Source organism: Parasteatoda tepidariorum, chromosome 5 (genome assembly GCF_982258835.1).
Source record: "Parasteatoda tepidariorum strain Cologne lab strain chromosome 5, Ptep-v5.0, whole genome shotgun sequence".
In the NCBI taxonomy this organism is placed as follows: domain Eukaryota; kingdom Metazoa; phylum Arthropoda; class Arachnida; order Araneae; family Theridiidae; genus Parasteatoda; species Parasteatoda tepidariorum.
Window position 1 is genome coordinate 89,671,508 of NC_141759.1, and position 15,519 is coordinate 89,687,026.

General features: G+C 33.7%; 1 non-coding gene across 1 annotated transcript; it reads right to left on the bottom strand.

Annotated features, from left to right (window-relative positions):
- Positions 1–14,496: 14,496 nt before the first annotated feature.
- LOC147809676 (small nucleolar RNA U3) lies at positions 14,497–14,700 on the bottom strand. Its single transcript, XR_015434399.1, has one exon. It is a non-coding gene; the product is annotated as a small nucleolar RNA U3 (small nucleolar RNA).
- Between the last annotated feature and the right edge of the window lie 819 nt (positions 14,701–15,519).

The following is a 15,519-nucleotide window of genomic DNA, read 5'->3' on the forward strand; positions in this document are numbered from 1 at the left end:
CAGAAAAACAATTTTGTTATAAATTTTTTTTATTAAAAATATTTTTATTCAAAAACAAATAATTAAGTAATTATTGCTACATAACAATTGAAAAATTGCCTAATCAAACAAGAATTGTAATCGTCTTGTCAGCTGTCCAAATCTGTTTAAAACTTTTTCAATGAATTCTGAGTCATCTTTGATTCTTTTCTTATGCACATTGAGGATGCACAAACTACTTAATTTCTGGTGAGACATTGTAGACCGATTCCATGTTTTGATGCGTCGCATTGTACTAAACGTGCGTTCAATAGTGCAAGTAGTAGCTGGAAGAGTTAGGCCAATTTTGATTGCCTGAGAAATGTATCGTTGTCGATCCCGAGAGCTATGCCGGCGGTAGCTTAGCTACTGGCAGGGTCACCCAAGCCGGACAGGTCGGAGGGGAGACACCAGACCAAGAGGAACACCCTGGTCCTCCAGGTTGGGGGTTGGGCGTGGTGCTAACTACCCCACCCCGGAAAAAAAGCTCAAATTAAGAAACCTCACCAAAATGCAAAACCCGGCTCATATCCACCCAGACGACTCGGAACGAAAAAGGACATGAGATTTGGAAAATGGAACATTCGCACCTTGTATGAAGCTGGAGCATTAAAGAGCCTGATAGATGTATTTGTTGACTACAGACTTGACATCCTCGCAATCCAAGAAATCAGATGGTTGGGCAATGGAATTATGGATAAAAAGGATTGCAGAATATACTACAGTTGCCAGGACAAAATTCACCAATTCGGTGTAGGTTTTGTCGTGAGCAAAAGACTGAGAAATACTGTCATCGACTTCCAGGCTATTAGCATGAGGCTCTGTAAAATCAGGTTAAAAGGAAAACATTACAATACCACCTTAATCTGTGCTCATGCACCAACTGAAGAAAAAGATGCTTCTGAAAAAGATATCTTCTATGACCTGTTGATGAGAAGCATTAACTCGTGCCCAGTACAAGACATGAAGATCGTTATCGGAGACTTCAACGGTAAAATCGGAAAAGAGCAACACCTTAGATACCACGCGGGTGCTGAAAGCCTGCACCACTACACCAGTGAAAATGGACAGAGACTCTTTGATCTTGCAGTCTCAGAGAATCTGTTTATTTCTAGCACAGCATTCCCACATAAAGAAGTCCACAAGCACACCTGGCGATCCCCAGATGGATCTACACATAATCAAATTGACCATCTACTTGTAGACAAGAGACACCGCAATGTGCTTGATGTGAGAAGCTGCAGGGGTGCAAATGTAGATACAGACCATGTACTCGTCGTGTCCAAAGTGAGACTTCGACTCTGTAAAAGTTTTTATCAAAAGAAGGAAAACAAGGACTTTAAACTTGACATTTCTAAACTGAAAAACGACGAAATTCTTGAAGAGTATAACATCAAGCTATCCAACCGACTTTCTGAAGAAAAAGGAAGACCGAACATTGTTTTTAACTGGAATACAATAAAAGACATTGTCTTGAAATCTGCAAGTGATACTATTCCAGAACTGGGGTGTCCTTCCAAAAACGAATGGTTCGATGAAGACTGCCATAAGGCAACTGAGGAAAAAAATAAGGCATATACACTAATGTTACAGAAACATCGCACACGTTTCTTTGAAGAACTATATAAGAACCTGAGAAGAATAGAAAAGAAACTACATAAAGCAAAAAAGAAAGCCTTCTTTGAGAAATCACTGGAAGATCTGGAAGCCATGAATAACCAAAATGAATGTAGGAAGTTTTACAAAAAAGTAATTTATATGCGAAGTGAGTTTAAACCAAGAACTATTACCTGCAGAAACAACGAAGGTGAACTCGTAAGTGAGCCTCAAGAGGTAACCAAAGTTTGGAAGAGTTACTTCCTAGATTTGCTAGTAGGAAAGGATGATATTTCTGTCCCTCGCAACAACCCAGTAGAACTAGCAATACTGAGGGATGCAGATAACCCCCCACCTTCAATCGATGAAGTGATAATGGCTATTAAAAAACTCAGAAACAACAGATCGGCTGGTCCCGATTGTATCCCATCTGAGTTTCTTAAAACCGGCGAACCCCAGCTTATTGATGCTATCCATAAACTCCTAATTGAAATCTGGGACACTGAGAATATACCCATTGAATGGGAAGAAGGTTCCATCTGCCCTATTTTTAAAAAAGGATACCAACTTGAATGTCGCAACTACAGAGGTATAACAATCCTCAATACGGCATATAAAATCTTCTCCAATATTCTTTTCAAAAGGCTCCAGCCTTTTGCTAATAGAGTGGTCGGAAATTACCAATGTGGTTTTAGGCCTCAAAGGTCTACCATTGACCAAATTCATACTCTAAGACAGATCCTTGAAAAAACTGAAGAGTTCAACATCAGGACTTTTCACCTATTTATAGACTTCAAAGCTGCCTACGACAGTATTAAAAGAGATAAATTACTTGAAGCGATGAACGAGATCGGAATCCCTACAAAACTCGTAAGTCTCACCCGTACCACTATCAACAATGTGAGATGCAGGATTAAAATCCAAAGCTATCTATCTGAACCTTTCATTACCGAAAGAGGCCTGCGTCAGGGAGACTCTCTTGCTTGTCTGCTTTTTAACCTGGTATTGGAGAAATGCATTCGGGATAGCGGATTAAACTGAGGTGGATCTATTTGGAACAGATCTCTTCAAATCCTCGCTTATGCGGACGACATTGATATCATAGGAAGATCAGAAAGGGCTGTTAAAGATGCCTTTCAAGCCCTTGAGGCCTCTGCTATAAATATGGGCTTTTCCATTAACGAAGACAAGACCAAATTCATGGAGTTTTCAAGCTCAACTGTAAACTATAGTGAACCTTTGCAGATAAACGGACATTCCTTTGAAAAGGTTAAAGAATTTAAGTATCTTGGTTCAATTATCAATGACCAAACCAAACTGAATTCTGAAATTGACAATAGAATCAATATGGCCAACAAATGTTTTTTTGGACTAAAAAGTCAACTAAGATCGAATCTTATTAGCCGAAAAACAAAACTAAAATTATATAAGACACTCATCCTGCCTGTCTTGCTATACGGAAACGAAACCTGAACTTTAAACCTTGACGTCCAACGCCCGATAGAAACGTTTGAAAGAAAGATACTTAGAACTATCTTTGGTGCCATACTAGAGGGGGGATGTTGGCGAACACGGTACAACTTTGAACTTTATGGGCTCTATAAACATCCTCAAATTATGCAGATAATCCGAAGCAACCGACTAAGATGGCTCGGCCATATCTGGAGAGGCTAAAAATTGCCCCCTTCAAGAACCCTCAGGGGTCCCGCTCTAGAGGTAGACCATCTACTCGATCGCCCAACGACACCGAAAACGACCTCAAAGTCCTAAAACTTAAGAACTGGAGGGGAGTTGCCATGGACAGAGGGAGCTGGAGAAGGCGTGCTGTTGAGGCAGCAGCTGCAAAGGGCTGTTGCGCTCCTGAAGAAGAAGAAGAGAAATGTATCGTGAAAAAAATTAACTCATGAAGGTATATGTAATAACACAACAAAATGTAATAACAAAATATCTGTAATTTTTTTCTTGGGGGGGGTTAGTTTGTTAGAGGGTTGCACCCCCTTTTACATTATTCTGCCGGCGCCCTTGTCCTCAGTGGTAGACGGATCATGGGTTAGAGTCCCCTTACCGTCAGGCTAAACGTGGCAGGTTCTCCTGGTCCATGTAACGCAAATGCGGGTTAGTTCCGTCAAAAAGTCCTCCACGAAGGCAAATTTCTTCCAGGAGTTCCCTTGTCTTCTGGATTGGGTACAAAAGTACAAGGCTATGGAGTTGAACATTAGTAGTCGTAAACCAAAAAAGTTGGGTCGGCTGTTCAACGACGGTTATAAATTAAAATATAAAATTTATTGGCTTTATATTTGATTTACCATTTAATTAAAGGATTTTAAAATGTTCACGTTTAAGCACTCAGCGGAAAGTAACCACTTTCCGCTGTCTACTGTCCGGCAGTCTATTATTAAAAAAAAACTTTAAATAAAAGAATACATTTTACACATTAAGTTATGAGATAGTGCCTAAATGAACTTATAAGTTTATTAGAGATGTGTCAATCAAATAGGAAAGAACATTGTTTGAAAAATTCCATGTCTTTAAACAAAAAATTATGCTTTTAAAAGGCTTAAAAAAAAATTTTTCTTTTTCAAATTCTAATATTTTGTTAATTATGCGTGTTATTATACGCAACCAGAAAAAAAAAGAGAATTTATTAAAAAATAATGTAGTTGCATTATTCCAATGTGATATTCTATTATTTGTTAATTTAAAAAGGAGGTAAAATTGATTAATGGGTTATTGATAGCATCTCAATATTCAATTTTGAATTAGATTTCGTTCAAAATCAATCATTGCTGATTGTTAGTTTCGCAGTCAGTGATGAGTGAGATCAATCAATTCGAACTCCTAGAAATATTTTTAATTCACACAACCCCATTTTGAAAGAAATAATGGTTCACATAATGGCTTTGAGTAATGCTCTTGAGTAAATGGATATAATGCCTTTATGAAAATAGCACGTTTGCAATTTTTGAAAGGGGCAAAGGACTACGTCTCTCAACTGTTACTTTCTTACCAATTTTTTTCATAAAAATTTTTTTTTAAAAAATCGACATATTTTTTTTATTTTATTAATAGATATAATGAACTGAAACAAAACATAATACATAAGTTCAAAGTAGAAATTTTAATTTATCATCAGTTTAGTCAGAGATGCCAACTTGCTCCGGACACCAAATATATATTTCAAATTGGTAGTTTATCAGTTGTGATTCTTGGCTTAATAAACTCAATTTAGTAGATTTTTATCCACCACTATTTCTAAACGATTCGTTGGCTTATATAATTTACCACTTTATATTACTTATGTCGTGGTAAACCGTTTAAAAAGCAAGCGAAAATAGTCAAATACTAGTAGGCTCCTCCCCCTGCTCGCTAACGCTCGCCAACCCCCGAGAATTGCTACGCAATCTTATGTGGTTCACGCCGTGAACCATGGCTCGCTGCGCTCGCTCGCCAATGAACACAATGTTCTAGCACAAAGACATAATATATTATCATCAAAGACATAGTATTTTATCATCAAAGACACAGTATTGTACTTATGTAGAAGAATTCTATCAATGTTCTTATTGGCTTTTAAAAAAGTATATTAGCTATTTAGATTGTACATGGTGAAAAAATCAAAACATTAGCTAAATAAGAAACATATTAGCAAAATAAATTATCAAATATTGCTTCACTAATATTCTGCATTTTAAAGCGTGAAAATTCAATGCATAAATAAACGCGAAATATAAAAAAAATTCAATGCATCCAATACAAACACTTAAACGTTTTTTAGACGTTTAGGTAGCTCCCAGTAGAAAAATATCAATTCAACAGCGGCCTTTTAAAGCATTCTCACTTCAATTAATTAATTAATTCCTAATTGAGTTTAAATTAAATATTCGCGATCGCAACGCTCGAGTACGCCGTCTAGCGGGAGCCTGTAAATATCAGACATTAATTTATCACGTTTTCATTTAGTTCCATCCAAATCATTGACAGAATCAGACGCCATTTTTTAGCAGCAAATAAGAAACAAAATTTCCCTAAGGAAAAGGCCGAAGAACTTGAAAAAAGTCTCCAGAATATTAGTAAATCTTTCAGGAACAGAACACGCCAAACATTTGAAGAAAAATTCCTCGATAATTTTTAATTTCTATTATCAACAAACTTGCAACTGATGACTTCCGATTTCTGATACTGTTACCGATGTGTGTATTAAGGTAAAATGCATTTCTTCTGTCTTCAATTCATTACGAATTAAAGTGAAATCAACATTGCTTTCGTCATTCCAGTGAATAAATATGAATTCAGAACATGCAAAATTGTAATAGTTATAGCATATTCTTCTTCGTTATAGAATAATATATATTTCTGTATCCATATAATTCAGAAAACAACAATAAAAAATTATCCAAGTTACTTGAAATAGTGCCATTTATGCTGATTCTTAATTAATTTTTTTATCTTTTTCTTGGTAAGTATTTTTCAGTTTTGAAAGAATAAGTTCAACTAGAATTCAGCTATTCTGTTTTTAGCTACACATTCAAATTCATATCAGTTATAAAATTTTGCTTTCTAGTATGTTATCTAAAAGTAATGAAGGGATAAACTATGTATCTATTATTTGAGAATAAAGTTTTCAAACATGGAACTTTTCATTTTGGAATTCTCCGGGAATTATAAATCAGGTAAGTGCAATGATTTCTACAATAAAAAATTTGCTTGTAAATATTTTTTTTTCATTTGATGATAGTTCTCTACACAATGCTTTTTTACGTCTGATTAAGAACTATAAGAATAATAAAAAAGTAAACAATATGAAAGCTTTTATTTCAATGTAAAGAATTCTTAAAATCGTTTTTTTATCCTAAGAATTCTTTATTTTCCGTTTTTTAGTTTATAATTTTTTGATAAAAATTGTTTTCAAAATACTTTTATTGAAAAATTAAATGGTATAACATTATGTGTTTATGTATACTTCCTGTATATTCCAATGTTTGAAGTAATATGATTCAGAAAAGTATGGAATAAAAATTCGGTACTCAGGTATTAACTTCACCGCCGCTACAGATTTGGCGGTTTTTAAGTGCCGCCAATCTATTCTTAAAATTTTTGCGACAATTCATAAAATAAAACACTTTATTTAAAATCAAAATAGTCAATCGGATTTCGGTGGAAAATGAGCCGATATAGAGTTTAGCATAGATTCAAAACAATCATCTCGCCATATGAACTCTGATAAATAAGATTCCAAATGAAATAACATTTCCAAAACGTACGTTTACCAAGATAAAGTTTTATGTTGTGGGAATTGGTACATTTTCGTTTTTTCGGTAAAATATTTCCCTCCTGAAAAAATAAAATTGCATCTTGTTTTGTTTTTGGCAAATCCCAAAGACGAATTTTCGTAGCACTAAAAATGGCGACAAAAAAGAATTGCTATTTTGTTTTTGTTTCGTCAGCATTCTTTATTTTACGTTTCTTAGTTTCTAAATAATGATTTTTACTGAAACTTGAAATTTTTTGATAAAAATTGTTGTCAAAAAACTTTGTTTAAAAAATTAAATTTCATAAAATTATGAGGCTCATGTATACTTTTTGTTCATTTTAATTTTTGAAGTAATATGATTTTTAAAACTATAGAATGTAAAGTTTAAATGGGCCTTTCATGTTATATCATTAAATTTAGTAATACTATTTCTCGGTCATTAGGTTTTAACTCTTATAAGAATATACATATTTTTTTCTGTTAATGTACAAATATTTTTCCGATGTGTTTTGGATGTTCCTTCTCTAATAAAAAGAAATACCATTTTGTTTTCATTTGCATAAGAAAGAATATCAAGCATTTTTCTTTTTTAAATTTAATTAGCCACAATAAAGAAGGAACGTTGCAATGCTACGTGCTACATTAACGACGTCTCTAGAGTAAATGAATGACTGTTCATATAGAAATCGCAGGTATTAGTCTCATACAACAACGCCCCCTATAGTTCGTTGCGATCGCGAATTGTCATGTTTTTAGTGCATGAATCTGAATTGAACAACCTGATAATGTTCACTCTGGTTATTGTTATCTGGTTGCTCACTACGTGCTCTTGCGCGCCGAATCCAATAAATTAAAAATGAAAACTGTTGCCAGCGCGAGAAAAGAAATATCATCGGTTTTATTGATACATACATACATACGTACGTATTAGCGTTTTATATAATATAGATTTGCAAAATTTATTTTGTAGTTATCTACCGTTTTACTAATTATTTAGGCTTGTCCGGAGCAGTTGGCATCTCTGGTTTAGTATCCCAAATTATCTCGGGCTGATGAAAAGAAGTTAAATATTAGTCTTTGTATATGTTCATCTCTTCATAACCTGAAAAGTCATCTGCATTACTTTCACGCCACTCTTTTCTAAGAAAATTAATTAATCGTCGTATATGCACTTGTACAAAACACGTCTGCTGTCCCACAAATAGCAAAACTCCCAAACAAAAATTTGGCAAACTTCCAATTACAGCAGATTAATATTATATTTTGTTTTGCTTCCAGCCGAATAATAACGTTATAAAACAAAACGTATTGACGAATTCTATGATCCGATTTATGATCCGATCAGTTGCTCTTACATATAATGAGCAACGATCTTTACAAAGAGTACAGATTGCGTAAGCCATCATCACTTTGTTCAGCTGTTTTATTATAACAATTATATTAAATATTCTTAATAAAATGGTATTTTGCAATTAGTTAAAGTATTGATGTATTGAAATAGTTCATCAATTAGTAAAAGTATTGATGAAGTATCACGCCCACTTTATACTACAGACTTTTCAGATTAAGTATATATTTTAAAAGTAACGCCTACTTTTTTATTCAAAACTTTTACTTGGGGGAATCAGCGGAAACTACTACTTGGTGCACCGGAGTAGCTGGCTAAAAAGGCCACCTCCATAAATTATATGATTAAAAACTGAATCAAAAGCCATTGATATTAAAATTATTTGGGTTAGTAAACATACCCTCCAACTGCTACGGAATTTCCGTAGTTTCAGAAATCTTCTTTTCAGGCGGTAGCAAAATTAATGTCTTAATATTTAAAAAAAATTAATTTTAGCGTAACTTGTCCACTATTACTTATAAAAGTGCAGGTCATATGGCTAGATTCTTAAGTTCTGATAAAAGTTTTATGAGAGATCCATTTGCTTTAAAAATTTCTACTTTGGTTCACTACCACTAGAAAGAATTATTTTCAAAATCCTCATAAGTTGGAGGGTATGAGTAAACTTAATGTTAGTAGTTAAATAATATTGTGGAAAAGAAGATAGAACAGGGATAACACCGACAGGTAATAACATAAACAATGAAAAAAAATTTTAATTATTTATTAAAAATCATTATTTATTTAAAATTATTGACAAATAAGCAGTTAGTGATTAGCATTGATAGTAGTTGAATTTGTAAATTGAATCGAAATGAGCCGCAGTAATTCCGCGAAGGATTGGGCCAACCCAAGAAGGTGGGAAAGTGTAATGATGATAGAGGACATGAGGAGCCAGTCAGGGAGACAGAAAAATCAGCAATACGACTCAAGCGATGTCTTGGAGATTATTATAGTAATGTAGAATTGCCTTAGGCCGTCTCCTGCACTTAGGGTCATCTGGGTCGTAGTTAGAGGAAGACCAAAATTAAAGTGTCCAGTGCTCTTAAGAAAATACTTAAGAGAACTATGTTTGTATAAGTCAAGAAGGCTAGGCGAACAGGTGTCATTACGGATATTTTTATTCCTGAAATAACAGGGTGAATTTGTGATATTGCGGAGGGTTTTGTTATAAGCACTCTGTAAGAGTTTAAGATTAGTCTTTACAGCCTTCCCGAAATCATCACTTGGTTCTGCTGTTTTATTATAACAATTATATTAAATATTCTTAATAAAGTGTTATTTAATTGTTCATCAATTAGTAAAAATATTGATGAAATAACACGCCCACTTAATTCTGCAGACTTTTCAGATTAAGTATATATTTTAAAAGTAACACCTACTTTTTTATTCAAACTTTTTTCTGGAGGGTGAGACTAACGAGTGTATTCAGCTGTCTGCCGTGCAAGTGAAAAACCAACTTTAGTGACAAAAATTGTCAAGTAGAGATTTTTATATATTTGGCATCTTTGTATAAATAGCTGCATATTGCAAAAAAAAAAGTGAATAAATAAATTTAATAGAAAAAGAAAAGAATTTTAAGGTGACCTTTTTGAGCAAGGAGATTTACGATGATTTTTGTACAGCAAATACTGCCCGATGGGAAAGAATAACCTGGCAAACCTTGTACTTAGTTTTTTTTTCACCTGTCTCTTTATTTTTTGAGTACATGATGATTTCAAAATTTTAGGTTTTACTCTGAAATAAAATTTTTTTTAATTGTATCGCGAATTAGATAATTTTATAGCATGAAGGAATTTTGCGTAAACTTGATCAAGATCACACAGCTTCGTTTTTGACCCTGTGCTACGACAGAAGGCGTACAGTTTTTTTTAATAAATATTACGAATGTATATAACCGGGTTATCATTAATAATAAGCAAGTTTTTTTCGTAAATATATTTCAACTATGCACATTAAGTGGTTATTATCAATAATTGCCGATGAAATTTGATAATTTTTTTTTTTAAATTACGCCCGCCATCGTCTTCTCAGACATAGGGCGTCTTGCAGTCCAATACAACACTGAAGTAGCTCTAGAAGGTGAGAGGACACAAAAGTCATCACAGGAATGAATGCGAAGAAGAGAGGGGCAATCAAATAAATGATCCCCAGTCATAGGCGAAGTGTTACAGAGCACACAAAGAGGTGAATTGACCAAGTTAATTTTAAATAAATGACCCTGCAAGTAGTCATGTCCAGTAATTAATCTAAAGTAAGCAACTCCCTCAGCTCTGGGAAGGAAGGAAAGGTGAGAGAAATGCTGGTCATCAAGAAGGATAGCCCAGAATTTTCCATCAGCTAAGTCCCTAAGAGCAGATATTGTTCTGTGCTGCAAAATTTGATAAGTGTAATTAATTAGGCATCCTTTATTGAAACTTCAACTCAAACGTAATTTTTGTATGTCTATATGCAGTAATAATAAATCTGCCTTGTAGAACTAAAGAAAAAACAAAGAGAAGGGTTGCGTAAAATGCGGATTTTACCAATGTTTTAATTTAAAATAACAGCTTTAAAATTTATTCATTTTTTTTCATCTATCATCATATCTAGAGGGATTATATGTGTGTTTTGCAAATGACTGCAGCAGTGGACTGCATGATTCAAACAAAAATTTTATTTAATATAAGAAACAGCAAAGTGTCCTTGGCGGACAGGAGAAGAGCGGTTGACCCGCGTGATTCTCTGTGCAGAGAGAGAACGAATATGTACGGTTATTTCCCGTGGCGCGTGATGAACGCCACTTCCACCCACTCATGATCCTTTAGATCAATGTTTCTTAACCTTTTTTCACAATGGACCCTTTTTAAAAATTTTTAAGGAGTCACGGACCCCCTCCCCCTCCCTGGGAAAAAATAATTGTGAAAACAACATCAATTATTAGAAAACATTTAATTTTATTATTTTAAGAGCACAAAATTTTTAAAATTAAAATTTTTAATGTGAAGGTTGTTGCTACTGTTCCTTAATTAATAAATTGAACTGAGGGATAGTTTTCGACAAAGCAACGCGCATATCATGTTCAACATTCAATCACAAGTTTTTATTGTCACAAGTGTGGAAAATCCGGCTTCGTTAAGATACACTATAGCTAACGGAATTATAGTTGCCATAGCTCGCTTTACAAGCAATTAGTAGGCTTCTCTCACAAAAGACCAGAACTCTCCGAGTGTTTTTGAATCGAAATCCATTTTTAGCTAGAGCTTTGTTCTAAGATCAATAAGCTCATCTTTAGCAAGGTTTATATCATCGATACAGTCAATATCACAAAGAAAAGGATTACGAATCCCCAACTCATCTTTTATATTTATCTCATCCAAAATAAAATATTTTTTACAGGAAACTTGAGGTACCTCCAGGTGTTCAGATTCCATTTTTTAAGTTATTCAGTAATAAATTATCTTACCGAGATGCATTTTCTGAAAGAACTTCGTCCAACATTTGAAAGTTTGCATATATCTCATTTTGAATTCTATTTTTTCAAAGTGGCATTTTCAAAAAGAATGCTTGTAATTTCTCAGGTGCATCCATAATGGTAATATCAGGCCCTTGAATTAAAAGACTTATATTGTTTACATGGTTAAAAATATCTTCTTCTTTTTTTCTTTTTTTTTTGAAATATTCGCAGAGTGGGTTATCTTTTTCTTCTAGAAAAAGTGATACTTCTGTCCCCTACATGAAAATTCGTTTCAAAACCTGTCCTCGTGCTTCTAATAAAATTCACAGTTTTAATAACTATTGATAATACTTCTTTTAAGCTGGTTGGAAGAGTTTTTGTAGCTAGTGCATGTCTATTAGGAGACTTTTTACCAATAGGGCAAAACGAGATTTATTGCCGAGCATCTCATGTGCTGCATCTGTACAAAGAGAGTGAAGTTTTTCTTTCCAGTCGAAGTCGTGTTTGGTAAAGAAAACATTTAACATTACTAAAACATTAACTGACTTTGTAGTTCGCAAAAGAGACTCACAAAATAAGAATTCCTCAGTGAGACACGCAACGAACAAAAACAAGAAGTTAATTACAGTTCGAGATGTCTGTAGTTTCATCCAGTAGCATACTAAAGGGAAATGTCGATGCTTTCAATTTATAGATGATCTGTTTCAAGATATTAAAGAAATTTCAACTATTCTTGAATGTATCACATCATTTGATAATGGAATATCCTCAAGTTTTTTTCTTTGTTCCAGTCCACAAACTAATTCAACCATATCCAGCGCACAAAGCTTAATTAACGTCTCTCCAATACTAAGCGGTTTCTTGCTTTTGACAATACGATATGCAACTTTGAGTAATGCCTCAACTAGAGGTTTTCACGAAATACCAAATGCAAGTTTGGTTAATGTTCCAGATTTCAAAAACTGGGCTTTCTTCTTAGTAAAAACTTCTAGATCTAGTAACCTGGACAAGGTGTCAAATGCACGTAGCTTGATAGGGGTTGATAAAACTAGCACAGCGGACGTCATCAGGGGGTTGCCCCTGATGGTGCAAACTGAATGCCGGTTAGTGGAGGTTGTTAAAAATATGACAGGGATATTAGAGGGCTGTGTGCTGTCCGCACTGAATTTAGGGTATCTCGATCACCTAGTTTCAAATATGTATTTTCACCGTTTAGAAAAAAAGTCAACGTTATTTAAATATTATTGATCCAAACGTTTTAAAAATTAGGAGAAGTTAACGGACCCCTAAATTATGACCCATGGACCCCTAAGGGGTCCATGAACCACAGGTTAAGAAACCCTGCTTTAGATCTTTAGAAGATCATGCGTGGGTGTTAACTTTATTTCTTAGAATTGAACATATCTTATTAAGCGTTAACAATATCTATTGATGATGGATTAATTTTTAAATCTTTAGTTCATACATTTTAATATTGTTACAAAAGATGAATAGAAATATCACTGCATGAAAAAAGGCTATTATAAAAAATCGGATTAATCACAGTTGCTATTACCCGGTTTACCCTATGCAAATGTTCTGTAAGTTTAACCCTTTAATGGGCCCTTTATTTCTAGTAAAGGTAAATTAAAGTATTTTTGGAATTGAAATTGTTTTAAGAACAGTAACTGATATAAAAAAAATCATTTAGTTTATAAAAATGCCATTTTTTTGGTGGTAAATATATTTAACATTGCAGTCCAATACTATTAGGAACTTACTGACTTTTATTTTTCTTTATGTATAAAATAAATTCCTTATATGATACAAACTTCAAAAGGAATTGTGTATTTTATAACTTTATACGTTTTTTAAAAGTGACAAATGGTTACCAATTTTATTCAAACTCACTTCAAGAAAGCTGAAGTTATTGAAAAATGGAAACCTTAATTAAAAGTGGTAAAACGTGGTGGTAAGTATACTTACCACGGCCTTCAAAAGGGTTAAGTGTTGGCCGAGAAGTAGTTCTCCCGAGAGTTACTACTCGGGGGTCACGGTCATATTCCTGCTCCATTATAATTTTTTTTTTTTAAGTTAACGCCTACTTTCAGCTTGACTCTTATCAGAAATGATTGGATCAAGTCTAAACCACTTATTTTTCACGGTACGATAATTTTTGTTCATGTATATTTTAAACAACACGGTTTTAAATCAATCTTTAAATTTTAAAAAGAGATAAAGGCAGTGGTTATCTCATGCATTTCAGGCAGGAATATGATAACCAGAATTCTTACGACAATTCATGAATAAAATTTTAGCTCCGATTTCCGCAAGGGATAAAAGCATTAATAGAAATTAAGAATTGCGTATGGCAATGATAATCCAAAGTTAAATTGTTAGCAAAGTGAATAAATTTTAATTTTAGAATTGATCAAAATCGATTCGACACAAGTTGTTAAAATTTTAAAAATTGCGACCATTTGGTGAATTAAGGAAAGAAGGATATAATAAAAGTCTTATTTTGGATTCAATTTGACATAAGTTCTTAAAAGTTTGGTGAATTTAAGCAAAAAAAAGTCTTGCTCTTGAGTATAGTTTGTTTTTCTAGTAAACTGCCTGAAATGTGTTACATATGCACGTACTGATTGACAGTGTAACATGCGTGATTGCATAAGCGTTGATCAAATGCTAATCCATATTAATTTAATTGTTCTGAAACCCAGAAGAAAAAACAGAGTTCGCTTTTCCTCAATTTCTAGAACCTTATGCGGTGCATTTCATAGCAGTAAAGATTCAGATAAAAATAAGGCGTTACTTTCTTTAATTAGAACCACTCAGAACGAGATTCCTCCATCTATTTGGCGCAATGCCAAACAGTGCGATCATCAATGTTGTTGAATCCAGAAGATAAAACAACCGCTTCACGCTCAGGAGAAAGCCCCATTCCACATCATCGTGGTTGGGTTTTCTGCGAAGTTCGGTGAGTGAACTCGCTAATCATACTATAGAAATGATCCTATGAAGTAGAGATGGGTCGAAAGTAACGTAACAGTGACTTGTCACAGTGACTGGAGCAGTCACTGTGACAGCCTGTTCCAACCAAAAAGTTGTCACAGTGACTGCTCCAGTCACTGTGACAAGTCACTGTTACTGTCACTGTGACAAAAATCACTGCTACTGTGACTGTGACAAAAATCACTGCTACTGTTACTGTGACAGATTTCACTGCTACTGTCACAGTGACAAATTTCACTGCTACTCTAGCTGTTCCAAATGCCACAGGTATATTCACTGCTCCAAAAAACATACTGAAATACCAGTGAATATTGCCGACCGATGCTCCAGCTCGTACCCTGCGAATGGAAGCATTTTCGTCGCTTCTAAATTCAAGCTGCTCCACTCTGAAAAATATTGCTGTTATTTTTGATCAAATATCATAACGGAGTTCAGTCTCTATTTCAGTTTGAAAAAAAAAAAGAAATTAAAAAAAGCCATGATTTTTATTTTTATTTTGATAATTTTTATAATTTACTATTAGATAAATTGTTCGATAATAAAAAAATCTTAATAGTAATCTTAATACAATATTATATATTTGAACAAGATATAATTCGAATATATAATATTTTTGTATATATTCAACCGTAGCTTAGTTTATATTCATACTTGAAATCTAAAACAAATTATAATTTTTATTGATTTTTCTTCTTTAAAGGGAACTGAATTTTCGGTCATAAATATCAATTATGCAGCATATAAAAAAGTAAAATTAATCAAAGTATATAAATATGAAATATGTTCGTAGAAACAGATATTGTTTAAAGACTAGGATTTTTTACATCAAGTTTCCAG